The following is an 18,538-nucleotide window of genomic DNA, read 5'->3' as shown; positions in this document are numbered from 1 at the left end:
TCTAAATTGGTTGATGCTACGGTCTAGTAGCGGAATCCGGGAAGTTAGAAAAGAAAAAGGTTCGGCGCAACCTCGTTAGAGCAAGAAGCTTGGAGGGCTTAGGTGCACTGGGTAGATTAGGCTTGGAGGGTCTATTGTTGTCCATGTATCCCAACTACATTTTCTAGTGGATTTTTTACCGCTTGGAGGGCGGCGGAGAGGTTTTACGCCGAGGGCTTCGGTTTCCTCTTCGATAACACATCACGTGTTGTCTTTGTGTTTGCATCTTCCTTCCCTTTTATCTTTGCCTTTTTATTATCTACTGTGGGTTGTGATTTTAATTTGGCTTAGATAGTTTATCCAATTCTATATTATAGCTTATGTTCATTTTTCGCACACTAGTTGTTTGACATAATGCTTGAATTGGTTAATTTGTAAATTGGGGGTCTAAACGTTCAAGGGTGTTTATACACATATTTGAACTTTCAAGCATATATGACCTCCCACAAGAGAATGATTACAAATCATAGAAGCTTTTCATTTGGCTTCTGTATAAATCATAACAATTGATCCTTTTTGGATAATACATCTCTTTTTGAGATTGGTGCTTGAAATTTTTGATATTTCAATTTTTAGATTTAGCCTTTGGCTTTTTGAGCACCATACATTTTAATACAAAAGTCGTTTTCCCTTTTTCCTAGTCAAATACTAGTATGTGTGACAAATTTTTGCAGCTCATTATTGCTTTTCATTTGGAGATTTATAGTTGGTGAGCTCTATAGCAAAAACATAAAAATAAAGTGGGAAGAGATATAGGCACAAGTCTATGCAAGTATCAAGACCATTAGGACTATTGACCAATCATTCATGACAAGCTTGAAGATCTATTTACAACAATCACACATAGTTTACAAGATTTCTTCCACATAGATATATGTGCATACATAATAAGCTAAGCTCGTAAATGCACTATGCCATACTAGGCCAAAGTCACATGTGATATACACAACACAAGCAATCAAACTTTTTGAAGATTTTTCAATTTTTATGGCTTTTTGAATTTTTGAACACACTCAAAAACAAAACAGGAAAAGTAAGATCAACAAACATAGGTATAAACCAAAACCAAAACCAAAAAAAATGCTAATAACCAGAAGCAATAGACACAAATAGAATTATGCATGTCAAGATACATGAACAAATGTCCCTAAACATAGGAAGTATTAATACATGGACATAGGTGGTGATCATGCATGAGTACCCTTCTTCACCCATACATCACATGCATTTAGGGTGATATCCCTATAGGATTGGGTACAAGTGTTGTGGCCTTCAAACCTTCTGGAGAAGCTTGACAATCATGTGGTGAATGCATCAATCATTTTCATCACATCCATCACTCCGGAATCACTATCTGGACCTCTTGATTGCTCAACAGCCCAATTCCTTTTGTCATCTCTTGGTCTTCTTGACCTCTGATCACTTGCATTCTTCAATGCCCTCAACTTATGACAATTTGGTCTGGTGTGTCCTTGAAGTCCACAGTGATGGCAGAAATGTTTAATTCTCGGACCTCTTTGCGACTTTGGAGGTGATTTCCCTTGAACCTTAGGCTTGACCATTGGTTAGTTAGGGGGCTTATTCAACACTCGTCGGTCAGCCACGTTCTTATTCTTCTCCTCCTTCACTTTCTCAGCCTTGTGGTAGTTACCATCAGTTCTTTGACTTTTACAAACTTCACTTCCTTGGAAACATTGACAGCCGAACTACTTTCTCCAGTGTATCCCAATCCAGTTTTTCAGAGAAAGGTTTTTGATGAGAAAGAACTTCATCGAGCTTTTTGGAGGAGACTCGCTCTACTTTAGCATTGGCTTGAACCACTTCAAGCTCAAGAAATTTTATCTTTGAGTAGGCTTTGGTCAGTTCTCCATTCAACGTCTCTATTTCACATTTGGCCTCCTTATAACGCACTAGAAGACTTCTATAATCCTCCTCTGCCTTCTTCATCTTTTTAATAGCTGCCTTGGCCACCCTTGCATATTCTCCAGACTTCTCAAGAAGAGAATTGTAGTTCTCTTGAAGGCCCGCTGAACTTTCATCTTCTTCAGCATCCGATTCTTCTACAACTCCCATTAATTCCTCTTCACTATGCTCCCCAAGCTCTTGTACAAGCAAACTCAAGTCCTCCGAAGACTCAACATGAGCAATAGTCATAAAAGCGGAGTAATTCCCTTCTCTATCATAGTTCTCTTTCGAATCTGAACTAGAAGAGTTCGAATCACTGAGAGTTGTGGCATATGCCTTGCCCTTCATTCTCAAATAATTAGGACATTCTTTCTTGGCATGTCCATGTCCATTGCACTCGAAGCAAGTGATCCCTTGAGTAGATTAAGACTCCTTCCCATCTTTCTTCCTATCACCTTTGGGAGATGAAAACTTTCCTTTGTTGAAAGGCTTCCCACTATTGTTCATCTTCAGAAATTTTCAAAAGTTCTTTGTAAGGAATGCTACTTCCTTCTCCACATCATCCTCTTCGAAGGAGTTGTCCATTCTCTCGGTGATGGTTTTAAGAGCAAGAGATTTGCTCGATTTATTAGAAGGCAGTCCCAGCTCATATGTTTGGAGAGATCCAATTAGCTCTTGGATTTTGATCTCATCCAAGTCTTTACTCTCTTCTATAGCTATAACTTTTGCTCGAAAACTCTCTGATAAAGACCACAAAATCTTTCTCACCACCCTAGAATCTTCAATCTTCTCTCCAAGATTGAGCTTGGCAATTACAATTTCATTGAGCTTTCCATAGAAAGAATCGAAAGCCTCATCATCTCCCATCTTAAGTTCTTCAAATCTGATGGTAAGCATTTGAAGTTTCGTGTCCTTGACTTTTTTGGTATCCTCATAGGTCATTTCAAGGATCGTTTAAGCTTCCTTAGCTGTCTCCACGTGTGATATCCTGTGAAACTCATCAGGGGACACATCACAGAATATAGCATTAATGGCTTTACTATTCGCATTAGCTAATGCAAGAGTTGCCTTGTCTTATTCGGACTTGGCAGTTGTGGGTTTAACATACCCATTCTCAACGGAATCCCATTTGGACTCATCTATAGCACATAAGAAAGCCCTCATTCGGACCTTCCAAAAAGCATAGTTGCCTCAATCAAAGAATGGTGGGGCATTAAGAGATTGTGACCGGTCCCTCACAAAGGGTCAAGGAACATACTCAGGTATTTAAATCACAGCGAGTGTACCCGTTCTAATACCAATTGAAAGCTTGAAAAAGTGTTAAAAACACAATAACTGTTTAGACCCCCAAATTAAAGTTACGGCTCGATAGATTTTACACTAACTTAATTTTAAGTGTGGAATAGTGTAAATGCGAGCAGATAAACAAACAAGTTACTCTAATCCATAATCAAGACAACACAACAGTAAAATGGAATGTAAAAGAGTAGGGATGAGAGATGCAAACACAAGATAACACGCCGATGTGTTATCGAAGAGGAAACTGAAGAAGTTGGTGAAAAACCTCTCTGCCGCTCTCCAAGCGGTAATCGATCCATTAGACAATCAGTTGCGATACATGGGTTAGTAAGAGACTCTTTAAGCCTAATCTACCCGATGTACCTAAGCCCTCCAAACTCCTACTCCAATAAGGCTTCTTGGAATCGTGTCTTGTCTAACTCTCCAGATCCCGCAACAAGCTCCATGTTGCATCTGCCATTCTTGGCTTCTTCCAATACTTCCCAGCAGCACCAAAACCTCACTTGACACTCTGAAAGGGTGTGGTAAGTGTTTAGGCTATCAACCTCTCAATGGTATGGAAATGGAGAGGTAGGAGTTGAGGAAAATCCACAAGGAATTGTGTAGAGGATTGTGGGTATAACAATCTCTAACTCTTAAGGTGTTTGGCTAGGGTTTCTCTCAAAAGCATTCCTCAACATCTGTGGGTAATGTGGGTATAAATAGTGTAGGCACAGAAAGTGTGTATCAGAATTGACGGTATGACAAAATAGAATGTCTCGCGGGTGTCTTGCGGGAAGGCCTTACCAGTGAGATACTAGTGAGACACAGCTGTCTCCATCCTGTCCTGATTCTTCGCATTCTGGCATGTGCAAGTCACATGAGTCACTTTGCGGGATGCTTAGTTGCGAGATACCCGCAAGAACTCTTCAGTCTTCAATTGCTTGAGTCTTCACACTCTCTCTCTCTCTCTCTCTCTCTCTATCATACAACCCTTACAATCAAATCTCACAATAAATACAGGGTACAAAAGATTGAATAGAATTACAATCAAATTTGACACGAAATTAAAGTTAACAAAACATATAGTTGTAAATCACAACTTTACAAAATCTTTGAGGATGGATACAAGAATATTTGAAGAAGAGTAAAGAGCATTCAAATTTGAGATTTGGAAGCTTTAGAAAACTAGTGCTAGACAACTGTACTTACTTATATGCACGTGAGTGGCATACTTAAGCTAATACATAAAACTACTTGTAGCTAATAAAGTGAAAAAAGACTAAAACTACTGTCGTTTAACTTGTTAGCTGCTATTCTTCTTCTATTGCAACTTTGTCTTCATTCTTCTTTTCTTTGCTCAATCTCTCTCTCTCTCTCTCTCTCACATACACCCTTAACCTATCATATTGTGCTCATTTGTGATAATCAATTAAATCGATATGAGATTCAAGCTGGGTGATTCAGCTCCTTTTTCTTTTTCTTTTTTCTGTGAACTGGGTGAATCAGCTCTGTAGAGCCAAATTCCATAACACCGTCCGCTATGCGTATCCAATACATGGTTTGGAGCCCATAGTCAAGGCCCTCACGGCCTCGGTAGTACGGCGAGCTGGCCAGTAAGTCCTTCTCGACCAGGCAGATGGGCTTCGAAGTGCTGAAAACTTGGTCTATGACACTTTGAAAGATGGTGTCGGGCCCTGAATCAATGAGATCGAAGAACGAGTAGGCCATGTTGCCATTGTTGAACGATTTGGTAGGACTGAAGGTGCCCCCTAAAGGAGATTTACTTGGCCTGTCTAACTTCCAGTAGATAGCGTAGGTCCACCTCTTCTGGGCCTTCTCAAACTCCGCCTCCACTTGCTGTGGGAAGATTCTGTTTTGGCCGTAGGTTCTAAATTCAATTGGGCGCCTGGTAAATTCAATTGGGCGCCTGGTAATCCTCTCAGACCCATGAAACTGACGTTTAATTTTACTCAAAAAAAAATTTAGCTCATGAATCAATTTGCTTTTGTTTTTAGTAATCTGAGGGTGATGGGCTGATTCAATTGGAGGATAAGAATGGTTTGGCTGGATGAATGAGGCTATGGAATAAGAAAGGTCGTAAAGCGATCCTTCACTAGATACTGAACTCCGAGAATGGGCGGGTGGAAAGAATGTTTGTATGGAATAAGGAGAGAAGTGTGGAATTAGAGAATGTTCCGATGAACTATCACTGCTGCACACAGACTTGGCTGGTGGAAAGATTTCAGAGATGGAACAATTTATAGAACGTGGAATCCATGGTAGATCTGTGTCTGGTGTACTGGGCAGAGACACATCGGCTGGTGCAATGGATTCCATCATATAATCCTAAAGGCAAAAGGGACAACTACTGCTCCAAGAACGAGGAACCTACCGGTGGATTGCACAAGAACGAGGTTATATGAGAGGATGGAAGGGGGAGTATAGCCGAGTAAAATATAATTGACTGGAAATTTCCTCGCATTGTCTCATCTACTGCTCCAGTTTCCTCCCAAGCGGAAAATACGTAGTCAACACGCTTACGAATGAGTTTTCTATTCTGCTTGGATAAGTGAGTGAGAATTTTCATATCATTTTAGAAAAGATTGAAAAAGTAATATATCATTGAGTATTTAAAAAAAAAAAAAAATCATATTACCGAGTAATAAAATGATCTGAAAGTTTTATATTAAAAAAAAATGTAAATTGAGCATTTACATAGTATCTGTAGTATATTTCTAACTTTGTTCACTTTGTATGAGATAATTTTTGTTTTATTAAAACTTTCACCCTCTGCAACATTTGAAATACTAACAAGCATGTCAAATATATTAGATTCCCCAATGTTGTACCATAGTGTGCGTTGATAACACACTCTTAGGCCAAGTGCTTATAAGGTAAGGGTGGGAGGCGTCTTGTAACACCCCGACCCAACTTTATAATTAAACTATGTGTTTTAATGGTTAATTATTATTTTAAGCAACCTTTTTTTTTTTAATAATTAATAGAAGAGTATTTAATAAGTATATTATTTTATAATGCCATTGAATAAGAATTGTAAAAATTATACATAACTGAATTGCTATCGGTATTTTAAATATATACTAAGTATGTACAAAATTATATTAAGTGGTTTAAGTTATTAGATATATAATTGTTGGTGTTTAATTAAGTGTATAAAGGTAAGGGTTTATATGCAAAATTATTTTGTTATTTGGGCCTTTCTAGAATATAGAACTATGGGAGGGTGAAAAGTATAAATACTAAAAGTTGAAAAGGTAAGTTACCCTTTCTATCCTAGCAATACACGTGAATCACCCAAGATATTTTGCTTGACTTCTTGGCTGCACCAGAAATTCCCTTGGTCATTCTTGCTTTGCTTCTTTGTTTTCTTCCTTCTTTGTTCTTATTGGTTGCACCTTTATCTCTTCTTTGACTTTCTTAAAGAAAGAAGACTCAAGAAGCTCCCCCTCTCTATTCCCACGGGTCCAATTAAATCAGAAAATTCTCACCTCACTTTTCTCTCTTTTGTCTTAAGGAAAGAGCAAGGAAGCTCTCTTGAGTCCACGGGTTCACACACCAAAGGAAAGACAAAAGCTCCACCTTATTCTTCTTTATACTCTCTCAAAGAAAATTAGAAGACTCAAAAAACTCTCTTAAGCTCTCTACCGCTTATACTTTCGGGTCCAAGCACTAGGAAAGGGAGATCATTTCATGCAAGAGTGATTTATTTCTATTTCCCCTCAAGAACCAGAAATTTGGTATGGATTCTAGCTACTCTCACCTTAGAATCCATGATTCCTTCAAGGAATTTTTAGTAATGGTATTTATGGTTTGTGAAATTAGGAAATTATGAACTTGTAAATCTATATATTTATAGTATTTTAAGAAGCTTTGAAATTGTGTTGATGGTTTGTTGAAGTAGATTAGGGTTTTTACTAATTAATGATTTTATATGATTAAGGAAGTAAGAAAAAATTAGGATGAGTATTTTTGATGGTGCTGCTGGGATTTTTGTTGTGTGTATTTTTGCTCTAAATGGTTAAATGACTATATGTAAGTGTTTTATAGCATGTCTAATGAGTGTATAAATATTCCCATATGAAAATACCATTGTTTGATAATTGTTTGTGAATTTACGATAAAACGTTGCAAAGCTGTCACTGTGACAGATTCTGTGTTCATGCATGGTAAATTATGTATTAAATTTTATACAGTGAATTTGGATACTAGGGTTATTTCCTATGAAATCTAAGACACACATGGTTATTATGGAAGTGGTCTCACAGAATTTGGATGAACATAAAAATAATGGTTTAATTTGCAATTTGCAAGAAATTCTGTCAGGACAGATTTGAGTATACTGTCTTGCGTGATGTTTAGTAAATCATGGGTTTATGATTTGATTCCGAAATTTTTATGGTATACACTGGACATACAGGGGAGTAGTTATGTAAAATTTCATGACAATTGGGTGTGTTTGGACAGCCCATTTGTATTTTGCAAACGGAGCATACGCTGCTGAAATGAGCAGTGAACAGCATATGCTACACCTGAATTTGTCGATTTAATTCTCAAGTTAGGGTGAATTTTTTGAGCTATAATTTAATATGCTCATCCTTTGGTATGTTTGGAGTATATATAAATTTTATAAATTGGTTTCTCTGTGATTAGTACATCATGTTATCTGATGAATGTACTTTGTATTTGTGGGAACCTCATTGAGGTGGGATTAGGACTTCCTTGATTTTAAGAGATAGGCTTTGAGATGAATGTGTAAGTTTATGATAAGAGATAATTGATAGTAAGTAATGAGTTTTGATATTTGGTTTAGGTGTTACCAGTTTCCTAGGTCTAAGCTCCTTCGACTGTAGGCTCTCGGCTCCTCTGCTTTCAGGTAAGGGATAAGTTATATGAGCATTTGATAAATCATGAGGTTATTTTAAAGTATATTATGCATTGAAAGGTTTTTGATTAGAGATATGGCATATAATCATTATCCTGACAAAGATATGTTCTTGAGCTTTTGAAATCTTATGTATATAATTTAAGCATATTGATGCAATTACTAATTTCCACGAACATGATGTTTAAAGAAAAGAATGGAAATGCTATTATTATAAAATGTTATGCAAAATAAGAAATTACAGTATGATGTATAAGTATGAAAGGTTTTCGGGTTATGTTCTCTGGTGATCTGAACTCGGCCAGTAGGGGTTAATTACTGGTTTTCCATGGAAAAATGTTATATGTTTGGTCATTTAAAGTAGAGAAAATGGGATTGCCCGTAACTTTAAACCATTTAAAGTAGAGGAAATGGGGTTGCCCATAACTCTAATCTGAACAAGGCCTTCTCCCCAATGTGTACGTACGACGGGGAGGAATAAAACCTTGAGGAGATGTGCCATCAGGCCTATCAAAGAGGACAATATCATGCACACGAGGTCACCCAAATGTGATGAGGCCTTCTTTGTACAGACTTATCAGATATGGACTAACCAATATGATATGAACAGCTATGTTATGTTATTAATCATGAGAGAATTATTTTGTTTAAATGTATTGTGAAAAGTAAAAGCTCTCATGGCAAGAAGAAGTTTCTGATGAAAAGAAAAGCTGTTCATTAAAGATAAAAGTTTTTGAAGTTCTATTGTGCTATAAAGATAAAACTTCTGATGAAAGTACAAGTTATGTTTAAAAGTTATCAGATACCTGTTCTTTATGAAATGTTAAGTTTCATTACTATGAAAGTTATAATATTTTTCGGGAAAAGGTTTATAAAGAAAGGTTTTCTTATTGGGTCAAGATGTTTCTAGTTTAATACAAAGTTGCAGATTATTTGATTTAAGTTAAAATGATTATTTTGTAATGAGAATATACACATGGTGACTTTGTAGGAAATGAAAGTGTAAGTTCAAAAACGTGTAAAAACACCTTTGAACGTTTAGACCCCCAAATTACAACTTAACCAATTCAAGCAATATGTCAAACAACTAGTGTGCGGAAACTTAACATATGCTATAATATGAAATTGGTTAAAAACTATCTAAGCCATAACAAAATAAAATCCACAGCAGATAATAAAAAGGCAAAGATAGAGAGGAAGGAAGATGCAAACATAAAGACAACATGCGATGTGTTATCGAAGAGGAAACCGAAGCCCTCGACGTAAAACCTCTCCGCCGCCCTCCAAACGGTAAACAATCCACTAGAAAATACAGTTGGGATACATGGACAGCAAAAGATCCTCTAAGCCTAATCTACCCAGTGCACCTAAGCCCTCCAAGCTTCTTGCTCCAACGAGGTTGTGCCGAACCTTTTTCTTTTCTAGCTTCCCGGATTCCGCTACTAGATCGTAGCATCAACCAATGAAGATTGATTCCTTCCTAACTGCTTCCCAGAAATCCAAACAGCTTTCTCACAGTGATGATGATGGTGAGAACCAGGTTTGGTATAATGCCTCTCAAGGATTTAACAATGGAGAGGAAGAGAGTTGAGGAATTTGAAGAGGCTCTAAGGTATAGATTGTGGTTGAATCAATCTTGTTTTTCTTTAGGGTTTCTCTCTCAAAATTCTCTCTGGAAGCTCTCTTTCAAGGGTAAAAGGGGTATTTATACTAGAGTGGGAGAGGAATGTGAAACGTCAGGTTTAACAAAACAGGGGTGGCTCGCGGCTTGACTAAGTCACGAGATCCAGTCGCGAGATAACCGTATGGCCAGTTGTCCTGTTTTGTCTTGTAGTGCTCCAGCTAGCATGACTGTTCACCTTCCAGCATGCTTGGCACGTGTGCTGCTTCTGGCGGCTTGCAGCTGCGAGTCACCCGCGAGTCCCAGCCGCGAGTCTCTATTTTCTTGCACACTCTTGAGCAATCTTCACTCTAACTCACTCACTACCCTTACATCAAACCCACCTAAATACAGGGTTACTAAATGCTGAATTACAAGAAAATTTGGCACGGAATAAAGCCAATTAGATGGTTGAATAAATTCAACCTTACAATCTCCCCCTTTGGCTATTCCGTGACAAAACCCTAAAACAGACTCTAGACTTAACATGTGAGTTGGGAACAGTTGAACAAAACTCACTCACACCTAACTCTAGAAGCTGTGAAGCACTTGAATCATATGGACATAATACTCCTGAAACACAACAATACACCATGATCATTGTAAGCAGAAAATTATAAATGCATATGAAACTGGCAAAATGTGATCAAGCAAAGATGGAGTTAAGAAATAAACCATGGCTTGATCAACCAAGTGAACACCACAAGGTAGTGATCACAGTGCTCATTCACACTTGGAATGAACACATGGACATACAAGTTAACAAGCACAAGTCAAGACACTTGTATGTTCAACACTCAACCAATGCATAATACACAAGGTATATGCATCTAGGAACAATCCTACAAGGGCACAAGAGTGACAGTACATAAACCAAAATGCAAGACATTTAGATTAAAGTACTGATTTCAACATAGCATAAAGGCTGCAATAAGCAAGGTACAAACCATAAAGCCTACAAACTATGCATAACACATTAACCCTAAAAGCTTACAAAAGCACATGGGTACAAACACATTATATTGAATAAAAACTTAAACAATATAAACTAAAAGTGCATAAAGTTTTTCCCCTTCAAAGTGATGAGAAGCTGTGATGCACTTGGAACATATATACTTGTAACCTAAAACACTTGCACAAAACACATTAGACCCTCAAGGTAAAGTAAGTAATAAAAGGACAAGTATAATGTAACAAGCAAATTGCGATCAAATAAACATGATATAAAACATATGAGCAACTTGATCAAACACCAAAACAATCATATAGAAATGACTACAATGATCACATAGAAAAACAATTGATCATCCGAACATGCATTCAATGAAGCACAATAGCATAAGGAAGTATGCATGTCCAAAACAAAAACATGATGCGAAGAGAACCACAAAACATAACTCAAAGCACCATAAAGCCTGTGCTTGTTCAAAAGCAAAGTTTTCTTATTATCTCAATGTCTTCTCCCCCTATGGAATATCTCTCCCCCTACAAATGTGCATGAGAAATAGAATTTCTCCCCCTAATGATGTACATAAGAGTCATATAGAAATGACAAAATACTCCGGAATATTCTCTAGAGTATACTCTCCCCCTTTTTGTCAGGAATAGACAAAGGGTCAAGAAGAAACGAGGGTAAGAGATGAAGGTACGAACAATGCTAATGATGCATGAGGGGTGCAAGATGAATGAGAAAATGAAGCTCAAACCCATGACAAAGTAAAATGCTACAAAGCATAAGAGAGACATGACATGCTAGGATGAAGAAGTAAGGTATAGACCAATGCATGACAAGGGTAGCAAAGGTGTGTGCAAGAGGTGGCTAAGTGCAATGCATGACCAATGCATGAAAAATGCACATGTGGGGCAGGGTGTGTTAAATACACAACCAATGAACCAAACATGTTCCTAATGAGGAAACATGAGAAACCCCAAAGTTTGGTACTCATCGGAGTCCAAACAAGCGAGAAAATGTCTAAGAGGCATTTTATCAAACACCTAGCATGCACACTATGAACAATAATGTGAAACAATGCATGAACATCATGAAATCCACCCTTAATACATGTTCTTTCTGCCACAAGGGGCCAACATCCAATGCATATCAACAAAAGAAACCAATCCCATAAAGAAATTTGACAAAAATTAAGTTTTCCCAACCCCAATGATAAAAATCCCAACCAAGAGCACAAAACTCTCCAAAACATAATCCAAGGATCAAAAATAATGAAAAGAATTTATAATTACCTTAGAAATGTTAATGGAATGAAAAACCATTCAAATTGGTTGGGTTTTGATGTAAAAATATTGAAAGAGGGGTTTTAGAGAGGATGGGAGAGGTTTAAAACAAGTTTCCCACAAAAAGCCATTTAAAAAGCTGTTTCTGGGCGTTTCGCGACTGGGCGAGTCGCGAGGTTCAGTCGCGAAAATTTTCGCGAGTCGCGAGTGAGTCGCGAGCAAGCCGCGAGTGAGTCGCCAAAAGCTTCTGGATGAACTCGCGACTGGAGTTTTGCGACTGGCGAGTCGCCAGCTGAGCCGCGAAAAACTCTGACACCTGTTTTTCAATACAGAACATGGTTAAACAATGAAAAACAAAGTAAACACTAAACATGAACACAAAGAGTGATAAAAATCACTTCCAAAAACATATAAAATGATCAAAAATCTTTTTGGATTGAACCATATATGATTGAGCACACACACATCACATTTAGACAAGTACAATCTAACAAATGAATAAGACATTTATTGAACATTAGGCATGTGTGTTGTGTGTGTGTATCAAATGTGGAATAGTCCTTAGTCTAGAGTGAAGTTTCAATGATCAATTCAATCAAGTCATACACAACTAGTACTAAGTCAAGCGGTCTATCTCAATTATAGAAATGAACATATATGACCTCCCATAAGAAAATGATTACATAAGATTGAAGCTTTTCATTTGGCTTCTTACAATTCATATCATTTGATCATTTTGAATCATTACAACTCATTTTGAGCAATACATCTCATTTTTGAGATTGATGCCAGAAATTTGTGATATTTCAATTCGATGAACAAGCCTTTGGCTTTTTGGGCATCATACATTTTCATATAAGTCGCTTTCCTTTTTTCCTAGTCGAATACTAATATGTGCGACGGCTTTTGCAGCTCATTATCTCTTTTCATTTTGAGATTTACATTTATAGAGCTCTTTAAGCAATAAAAATAAAAGAGTGGGAAGAGATATAAGCACAAGTCTATGCATGTATCAAAACCAACATGACTATTGACAAATCATTCATGACAAGCTTGAAAATCGATTTACAACAATCACACAAAGATGTCAAGATTTTTCCCACAAAGATATAAGTGCAAAAATAACAAGCTAAGCTCATAAATGCACAAAACCATTTGTACAAAGGTACAAGGCCAAACTCACATGTGATATGTGCTCAAACATATATGATCAAACTTTTTGAATTTTTCACTTTTTATGTGGTTTTGGATTTTTACTCACACAAAACAGAAATATAAAAGTAAGATAAAAAACGAAACAATGCATACAAATAAATGCAAGATGCACAAAATGCATGAAGATATGACATTTAATGCATGAAGGGTCCTACAAAGATCGAAAGAATTAGATCAAGGACCAAAAGAGCAAAAGCTCAACCATAGGAACCCTTCCTCATCCAAACGGAATGATTGTTTGGAATGAGTATCTCAAGAGAAGTGAGACGAGGGTTGGAAGAATGAGAACCGGAGATGCACATAGTCAAGGAGTTAAGAGCATTAAACATTTTCTTTAACAACATGCTATTTTCACTCAAAACCGGTTTACTCTTTTTATCACAACTTCCAAAAAGCTCAAGTTTTTCTTTTCTTTTGATTCTTTTAAAAGCATGAAACTTAGAGCATTGAGGTCTTAGATGACCAAAGGCACCACAATGGTGACAGACAATGTGTTTAGGTCCACCAGGCTTTTTGGGAAGAGATCTAGCAACATAGTTTTGTTCCCTCTTCAACTTATGACATTAAGGTCTTATATGACCAATCACACCGCAATGGTGGCAAGTTGGAACAAACTTAGATCCATTCAAAACCTTAGGTTGAGACCTAAACGAAAGCTTTGACTTAACAGCCTTTCTCTCCACATTTTGATTTCTTTTATGTGGAGGAATGTACACCGATTTGTCCTTTAAGGTAGAACACACACTAGGCACAAAATCGGGTACCACAACATGATTGCAACAAATATTTTCATCCTTTTTAACAATAGGTTTAGCAATCAAACACTTGGCATGCATCTTAAGAGATTCATTTTCACATTTAAGATCATCAACAAGTTTGTTAGACAAAACAAGTTTAGCATCCAAGTCTATATTCAAACGTTCAAACTCTTTCAGCTTTTCAAGAGAAATTTCAGCAAGTTTTTTATATTTCTCAATCAATTTGTTGGATTCATTGAGCTTAGCAATCAAATCATCATTTTCACAAAATAACTTGCTCAAATTCTTTTGAAACTTCTTAGCATTTTTCTTCAAGAGTTTGTCAACAACACCCATAGATTCAAATAACATGTCATTGCACTTATGAGGATTAACACTCATAGAGGCATTTTCACAAGCATGTGGCATGTTACATTCATCACCAACCAAATCATGCAAAGAGTCATACAAAGCACAATCCATGGCAAATAAACACAAGGGGTCAAGGATCACACTTAGGTATTTAAACCACAACAAGTGTACCCGCTCTGATACCAATTGTAAGTTCAAAAACGTGTAAAAACACCTTTGAACGTTTAGACCCCCAAATTACAACTTAACCAATTCAAGCAATATGTCAAACAACTAGTGTGCGGAAACTTAACATATGCTATAATATGAAATTGGTTAAAAACTATCTAAGCCATAACAAAATAAAATCCACAGCAGATAATAAAAAGGCAAAGATAGAGAGGAAGGAAGATGCAAACACAAAGACAACACGCGATGTGTTATCGAAGAGGAAACCGAAACCCTCGGCGTAAAACCTCTCCGCCACCCTCCAAGCGGTAAACAATCCACTAGAAAATACAGTTGGGATACATGGACAGCAAAAGACCCTCCAAGCCTAATCTACCCAGTGCACCTGAGCCCTCCAAGCTTCTTGCTCCAACGAGGTTGTGTCGAACCTTTTTCTTTTCTAGCTTCCCGGATTCCGCTACTAGACCATAGCATCAACCAATGAAAATTGGTTCCTTCCTAACTGCTTCCCAGAAATCCAAACAGCTGTCTCACAGTGATGATGATGGTGAGAACCAGGTTTGGTATAATGCCTCTCAAGGATTTAACAATGGAGAGGAAGAGAGTTGAGGAATTTGAAGAGGCTCTAAGGTATAGATTGTGGTTGAATCAATCTTGTTTTTCTTTAGGGTTTCTCTCTCAAAATTCTCTCTAGAAGCTCTCTTTCAATCGTGGGTAAAAGGGGTATTTATACTAGAGTGGGAGAGGAATGTGAAACGTCAGGTTTAACAAAACAGGGGTGGCTCGCGGCTTGACCTCGCGGCTTGACTAAGTCGCGAGATCCAGTCGCGAGATAACCGTATGGCCAGTTGTCCTGTTTTGTCCTGTAGTGCTCCAGCTAGCATGACTGTTCACCTTCCAGCATGCTTGGCACGTGTGCTGCTTCTGGCGGCTTGCAGCCGCGAGTCCCAGCCGCGAGTCTCTGTTTTCTTGCACACTCTTGAGCAATCTTCACTCTAACTCATTCACTACCCTTACATCAAACCCACCTAAATACAGGGTTACTAAATGCTGAATTACAAGCAAATTTGGCACGGAATAAAGCCAATTAGATGGTTAAATAAATTCAACCTTACAGAAAGAATTTTAATCTGAAAGATTTTGGTAATATTAACCTGATAAAAAAAAGGAGAACAATTATTTTCTATGAAGAACGTATAAGTTATTATTATGAATAGTATAAAATACTATGCATGTAAAGATGTTCTCCTATCTAAATATTCATAGAATGAAATGATTTGATTTACATGCATTCTTATTAAATTCTTATATATCTTACCTTTACTGAGCTGTGTAGGTCACCCCTTCTACTCTTTCAGTCAACAAGTTTTATTTTTGGAGCAGAGGGAGCCTTAGTCGAGTTTGGAAGGAGCTAGTTTTAGTTTTAAATGTATAGATCCCAAATTTGTATCTGATGTTTAGTTTTATGGTATTTTGTATTTTAGGATCTAATAAAAGTTAGGTACCTTAAAGTGTTAAGAGATGTATTATGTGAAATTTAGAATTTGAATAATTGGTGGATTGTGTTATCCTTTGAGATACAATGTAGATGTTCGGAATATTAAGTGGAAAGTTATATCATTTAAGTAAAGAAACAAGAATGAAAATAAAGAGGGAAGCTTTTGTAAAATTTTTGGAAAAAGTTAAGTCAGTTCTTGTTAATATCAAGTTTAAGCTAGATATTAGCATGCCGGTCATGGTCATAAATCCAGGTATCGGGTTTAGGGTGTGACACGTCTCTCCCTGATGTGAGATTGAGCAAATCCATGCAAGTGAGAGCAAGGGTTGACCCTACTCATCCCAAAGCGGACAATACCTGATTGGGGAAAGATTTGTTCCTCTCACAGGTCCCTAATATTTTCAACTTGCAATTAATTCGGTTCTCATATTTTGATAGCAATTAAATTAGTTCTTGTTATTTTCAACTTCCATTCAATTTGATATTTGTTATTTTCAATTTGTAGTAATTCTAGGTCTATGTGTTTGTTTAAGTTGCTAAGTTGATGATATGTGTGTCTACCAAAGTTGGAAATTGGTAAATTCGATTTGTGTATTTGTGTTTGGTTGCCAAGAAAGTGCAAAAAAAGCTATGATTTGACATTTGAGACCAAATTTGACAGCAAGTTAAAAATAATAGAAATCAAACTGACTGCTACTAAAATGTAAAAATCAAATTAACAATGTCCCTGTTATATAGGGACCAAAATGGTATTTCCACTTTTCTTTTTCAAAAAATGTACACTACAGTTCATAATTGGGTATATTTTATTCCTTAATATATGCTCTTAGGATACTCTCGAATAGGGCATTTAAACTTATTAAGGGCAATTGATTTGATTATCATTAGAACTGATAACACTGTTTATGTTATATTAGTTGATGCAATGAAATATTTTGAATTTAATTAAATAATTTATTGATTACGACTATGTTCGGATTGTGTTGAAATTTCAATGCAATGCGTTTGCATCTCTGTCAGTGAGTCCCGTGCACTATTCATGGGACCCACAAGTTACTAATTCAGCAAAATTTTCATTAAAACTGGGTCCCACGGCACTATTCACTCATTTAAAAATTATTTTACTACAGTATTTTCAATTTTTAGCAATAAGCGGTATCCAAACCGACCCTATATCTAAGTATTGTACTTAAATTTTGTCCAATTATTGAAAATTTTTTATCTCACTGTAGTACCATCTTAAGAGAAATATTATGTTCCAGTTTATGCTCTATCATTCACAACTTACTATGTGTTGGATTTTTTTTTTCTATGTTATCTTTTTTTTTTTTTTTTTTAATAAAGAAAATAAATGCGCTATATTGTGAACGATGGAATACAAAATGAAACACAGGTGGAAGATAAGATTTTATTTGTTCTGGCCCTGCAAATGATACGCCAAGCCAGAAATCATTTCCAGGATTTTCATCAGATATCAGCTTTGGAGATTCAGCTTAGTAGAGCCCAATTCAATAATGCCATTTTCCAAGGGTACACACAACATGCTCTGGAGACAAGAAAGCTGGCCTTGACTTGCCTGATCATATAGCGAGCTTGCCAATGCAATTGGTTTGCCCCTGTTAAGAGAGTGCAAATCACAGAGCACAAGAACAATCACAGAGCAATCAAAGAGCATCAAGGTGTAACAGCTAGTTTCCCATCCAACGGCTAGGAATGATTTTTAATGTACTTAAGCAAACGATGTCGTTCTATTTAAGTGTTGATGAGTTTTGTAATTAAGTCCAAACGCTGTCGTTTTTCCTGGGTTTGTTAGATGGTTGTCTGGCATTGATTAGGCATTTAATTCTGTTATTTATCCCAGATTTTGCTCCATACTTTACGGATCAATCACAGGTTTTAAGGCTTGTTAGTTAGGCAGTTGTAATTAGCTTGGGCTGTATATATAGATCTTTGAGTGTAATGAAATGGTTATGTGAGTATCTTTCCAGAAAGTTCCAATTCTCTCTTCATCTCTCTCAAACTTCTTCTCTCTGGTTTTTCTCACTTTCTCTCTGAGTGTTTACTGTTAGAATTCAAGCACATATGCCCTCAATAATGGTGGAACTCATGGAAACCAGAAAAATGAGAGAAAGAGGGAAAATTTTGTATGTGAATGAATCTGTATGTTAAATAAAGTGAACTCTGTTCCTTATATACAATGAGAATAGGCGGGTGAAGCTAACTAACTATTCACAACCTAACTAATTAAAAATCTACCAATATAAAGCTAACATGTGTCCATTACTATCTAACTAATTACATCAAGGTTAAACTACTTTTAGCTCTAGAACTATCTATACAAAACGACTTGTAGCTTCTCTGTTTTCCTTTTCTATTTGATGCTACTTCAATCTGCTCTGTAGCTTGAAGCCTCAAATGTCATCCTTTAACACTCCCCCTCAAGATGAACTATATATATTAATGAAGTTCATCTTGGAAAGAAGTTTTAGGAACTTTCTTTGTGCTAGAGGCTTCGTAAATAGGTA

At 36.7% G+C, this 18,538-nt stretch overlaps 1 long non-coding RNA gene across 1 annotated transcript; it reads left to right on the top strand.

The window, feature by feature from the left end:
- The first annotated feature begins 6,640 nt into the window (after positions 1-6,640).
- On the top strand, positions 6,641-16,184 carry LOC115967903. The gene is made up of 3 exons (XR_004086586.1): positions 6,641-6,983; positions 8,057-8,119; positions 15,852-16,184. It is a non-coding gene; the product is annotated as an uncharacterized LOC115967903 (long non-coding RNA).
- Positions 16,185-18,538: the final 2,354 nt, after the last annotated feature.

The sequence above is a fragment of the Quercus lobata genome, chromosome 11, assembly GCF_001633185.2.
Source record: "Quercus lobata isolate SW786 chromosome 11, ValleyOak3.0 Primary Assembly, whole genome shotgun sequence".
In the NCBI taxonomy this organism is placed as follows: Eukaryota; Viridiplantae; Streptophyta; class Magnoliopsida; order Fagales; family Fagaceae; genus Quercus; species Quercus lobata.
Note: the sequence above shows the minus strand (reverse complement) of the source record. Positions and strands in the feature narration are given on the sequence as shown.